Genomic DNA, 4,982 nt, shown 5'->3' on the forward strand with positions numbered 1-4,982 from the left:
CGATATTAATTTTTTCCAAGATATAAGGGAATATCTCTGAAATAAGAGAACCAAATCTGCAGATCAAAAGTCCTCACTGTGTCCCAGGAAAAAGGTGTAGAACGACCAACCCCAGAGATATCCTGGATGTGTTATTGAACTTCAGGAGAAGTGGTAGGGGGGATCTGGTGGCCTCACATGTCTCCATGGTGGCTCTCAATGTAAGATGAAAAGGTAGCAACATTTACAAAGCTTTGGGGGGAAAATGTGACCCAGGATATTTCTACTCCCTGAAGGTGATGTTCCCAAATGTGAAAGCCCTCAGGAAATACAGCACTCATGGGTGAATTGACATGTTTTCCAACACAAGTAATAGAAAACCCAACGTCTAATGGCTTACACAGGAAGAGGATTTAGGGGCACCTGGGTGGCTCAGTCGGCTAGGCGTCCCGTTCTTGGTTTCAGCTCCGGTCATGATCTCACAGTTCCGTGAGTTCAAGCCCCACGCCAGGCTCTTCGCTGGCAGTGTGGAGCCTGCTTGGGATTCTCTGTCTCCCTGTGTCTCTGCCCCTCCTCCACTTGCTCTGTCTCAGTCTCGTTCAAAATACATAAATAAACTTTAAAAAGATCAGAGGATTTATAGTGTCCCTTAACAAGAATAGAGGTGAGACAGTTTTAGAGGTGGTCACAAGGGAGGTTTAGAGGTGGTTATTTCAGTGACTCGGTGACATCATCAATCTTTGATGGTTTTTCCATCTTTTGGAGCTGTCATCCTGAAGATGTTGGATGGCTTCCCTCATGGTCATAAAATGTGTGCTGCAGCTATAGACATTGCACCCTCACTCGGTGACATCTGGAGATAGAAACAGGACCGGCCAGGGGCGCCTGGGTGGCTCAGTCAGTTGAGCGTCCGGCTTTGGCTCAGGTCATGATCTCACGGTTTGTGAGTTCCAGCCCCACGTCAGGCTCAGTGCTGACGGCTCAGAGCCTGGAGCCTGCTTCGGATTCTGTGTCTCCCTCTCTGCCCCTCCCCTGCTCATGCTCTGCCTCTCTCTGTCTCAAAAATAAATAAAAACATTAAAAAAAAATTAAAAAAAAAAACAAAAAAAACAAAACCAGAAACAGGACCGGCTGGGAAATGGGACCACCATTACTGCCTTAGAGAAATCGGGAATTACCTGCATTATGACAGACAGAGAAGTGGATAAAAGAACCAAATCGGGATTCTGCCAGCCTGGAAGCAGGCGGTATGGGGTGTTGAGGGGGCCACATTCAGCAGCATAACTCGAGCTCTTCCAGGAAATAAATCACTTGGTGGCAAAACCCAGCTATCAAAAGACAGAAGTCATGTTCAAAGGATGAACAAGCACTCAGTGTGGGAAGATGGGAACAAGGTCTCCCCAAGTCTGCGTAGTAGGAGAACAGATGCGGTTATTCTCTGATTATGTCCCGCGAGCTTTGCAGACCGCTTACTGACCACTTTCTCTCTGGCAGGGACTGTTTAGGACCTGATGTCGATTCATTCACTTAGCCTTCCCACTTACATCATGAGGGGAATCATAATTTCACCCACGTTTTCCACAGGTGGAAACTGAGACTGAGAGGTTAAGTACGTCCAAGACCACAGTGTGTGGACGGTGGATTTGTCTTCAAACCACCCAACAGCCTCACTTCAAAGGCTACACCGTTGACGACTACCATTTTGTTGGCAACAACAACTGTCTTAATGAGGAGTCGCTGAACACCAGTGGTTCTCAACTCATTTATCCTTTAAGAAAACAAACGAACGAACACACCGTTGCTGCCTCATCAGGTAGCTACCGTAGAGAAGGTGACTCTGTCCTCAGTATTCAGTAATTTATGCAGCTTCATGGTCAGACTGCCAGGTCTCTGGGAAAATGTATCTTCTCACATACGCAGTCACTCGGGCAGATCCTCGCTGATGCTCCTTCTGAGCAAAGCGCCATGGTCCCCACCGTGCAGCTGATCTGGCTGTGTTCTGCCTTCAAGGAACAGAGGCGATAACCTTCCAGAAGGTCTCAGACTTCCTTTTCACAGGCTCGTTTCCTGGGGGAACAGCAGGTCTGGAAGAGCCCTCGGACAGTGTCCACGGATCATGTCAGAGGCCTCAAGCCCCAGGACATTCCTGTCTCCTGAGCGCCCCTGCTCTGCCAACACACTGTCGGGGAGAGGGACCCCCCGGCCCTTCTAGAAAGTCCACTCTGGTTGTGCCCAACTCGCCATTATTCCTTGACATCAAGACTCCAGGCCAACCCTTCTCCACCAGAGCAGCCTTGTGAACGGTTAAGCCCCGGTGCCCCTGCCCCGGTCTTCCTGATTCCAGGGCAAGCACCCTCAAGTTCTCTGCCACGGCAAGACGGTAAGCTCCCTTGCGGTCATTCTCTCTGTCACGCTGTTCTCCATCGGTGTCCCTCACACCTAACCCGGTGAAACACAACCTCCCGGGTGGGGGCCGGGGACACTTCATCAACGTCACGCTGTTGACTCAGGCGGTGCTCGCAGCCGACCAAACCTGCAGCCCTTCCTCCGCTCTCTCCTGCCGAGCCCCCCGTGCCACTCAGTGTGTTCCCCACCCCGTCCAGTTCCAGGATGTTCCCTGTGAGAAAGCCAGGGAGCCCGAGCACAGCTCTGGAAACGTGTCAGAGTTGTCGTCCGGTGACGAGTTATAAACCCGCCCGGCCCCCCCATCCTCTCTCTGGCTCACGTGTCTCCTTGTCCTCCATGACACCATGAAATAAGGATTCGGCCAAGTGCATTGCTAACACACAGCTCTGTCATACCTACGGCCTCGTCCTTTTGTACTAGTGCCTTTTGTGACCATGGGAAGTGAGAACCGGGCTTGTCAGCTGAGCCTTGTTTTCTAGGGAACCCAAGATGATAACACTTGCCTTCTCTGCTTCCTTTCCTGAGAACTCACTCATCCTTTTAATGGTCTGTTCTGGCTCCACGTGAAGTTCACTGGGATCAGTGCCTGAGTTTCCTTTCTTTTGGGAGTCACCTGCCACACGGAGCCTCTCCGCTGAACGTGGCACGGTGACAACTCAACCAGACGGGGCATTGGCTCTTCGCTGGTACCCAAGTCCCCGGAAGGCTGGCACCTGATTGACGATAACAGCAGCTCCTGGGTCTAGACCTCTGCCCGGCAAGATTGAGCCCAGGCTGCAAGATTGAGCTCTGCCCTTTCATAGGAGGAGATGGTGTGCAAGCCACTTGACCAATCGAGACGGGATGCCGCTTAACGCTTCCGGGACCACCACCTCAGGGACCCAGCCTCTGCGCCCTCCTCCTCCACTGAAGGCCGCCTCACCCTTCCCAGGGACCGCAAGGCTAAACACGACAAGGCAAGCAGACACTCTGCCCTCAGACCAAGCTGTCTGCACCAAACACAGCCGGACCAAGTACCCTGCCCAGGGGATGGCTCAGGGCTCCCACAGGCGGCACGGGCGGGGCACAGATGCGGCAACATTGCCCCGAGGAGTTAGCTCCCTGTCCTGCCCTCCCTGTCTCGTGCTCTGTCCTGCCCAGTCCCATCCCGGAATCCCATCCTGCCGTGCCTCAGTGATCTCTGGTTCCCTTCTCCCTGAAAATACTACCTTTATTTTGTTGAGCGACCACCCTCTATGCTTTGCTAGACCCCTGAGGCCCAAGTCTGGCTCACCTTGCCAGTAATTTCCTCTAAACTGATTGCTATCTTTTCCGCGGTTACTGTGTTTTTGCCCTAACCGTCGATGTTTGATTCCATTCAAAATGTAAATGTCTTTCTCCACGGCCTCATAGTCCGACTGCTAGGTCTCCGGCAAAGTTCACCTCCCAGGCAGTCACGATATGGAGGAAGTCGGTTCGGCAAATGTTTGTTGGTGCTGGCCCTCGACAAAGCCCAGTACTCGACACCGTGCGGTGGGAAAACCGGTGACTCAGATGGGAATTCTGCCTTCAGAGAGCAGCAGAGGAGATGAAGGTCAGAGGTGGCCAAAGGCCACCGCATCAAGTCTTCTGTGAGCTTAGAACTGAGAGGGCCAAGGTGGCCTTGGGAAAGCGGAAGGCGGGATCGGAGCTGGCCATGCCAGGGCGAGCAGGGCTGTGGCCCGAGGGGATAGAAGGAGAGCATGCCAGGCAAAGGAGAGGCATCAAAGCAGAAGCGTGGGGACACATTCACTGGGGAGTCAGTATTTCCGTTTGACTTGGGAACAGGTCTGGCATCACAGATCGGGGCCAGTGCTGTGTGCGCTCAGCAGCGGGCAGAGAAGACCGGACTGGGCTGTGGGGCTGCTCCGGGGTCTGAGGTTTGGTTGAGCAGGAGAGCCGACGCCGTCACCGGGCGCAGAGGGTCTTAAAGCGGGGAGCACAGGTGAGTGGCTGAACGAGACGTGGCATGTCCGTGCTCTGGAGTAACACTTAGCCACACGGAGGCATGAGTGGCCAACACCTGCAGCAACGTGGAGGAACCCTGAAGACCCTAGGCGAGGGGAGACAGGCCAGGTACCAAAGGACAGATCCTGCGTGGCGTCCCTTCGCATGAAATCCCTATTGTGGCAAATTTACAGAGACAGAGGTAGGTTCGAGGTGAGCAGGGGCTGGGGGAGGGCGGGCGTGGGGGTGTCAGTGCCTAATGGGTATGGAGCTTCCGGTGGGGGTGATGGGAAATCTTGGAAATAGTGCCGATGGCCCCGCGGCATTGTGGACATGGTCCATGGCGTCCAACCGCACGCTTAAAATGGCAAGTTTTGTGTCACATGTACACGAATTAGGACTTGGGCATTTTGAGCAGGTGGTCGAGAGCGGAGGAGACCATGTCAAGTACTGAGAAAGTGTCATTCACAGGAGGCGTGGTGTGGTGCGGAGGGAAAATCAGAGATGACCCTGAAGGCCCAGTGCCGGTGATGGGCAGGGAGGCCGGGCTGCTGGCAGAATGGGAGGCGGCTTTGGGGTGCTTCACGTGGGGGGGCACCTGCAAGACAGGAGCAGAGGGCACCGAGACACCA

This window comes from Puma concolor, chromosome C1 (assembly GCF_028749965.1).
Source record: "Puma concolor isolate L17-30 chromosome C1, mPumCon1.1.hap2, whole genome shotgun sequence".
NCBI lineage: Eukaryota > Metazoa > Chordata > Mammalia > Carnivora > Felidae > Puma > Puma concolor.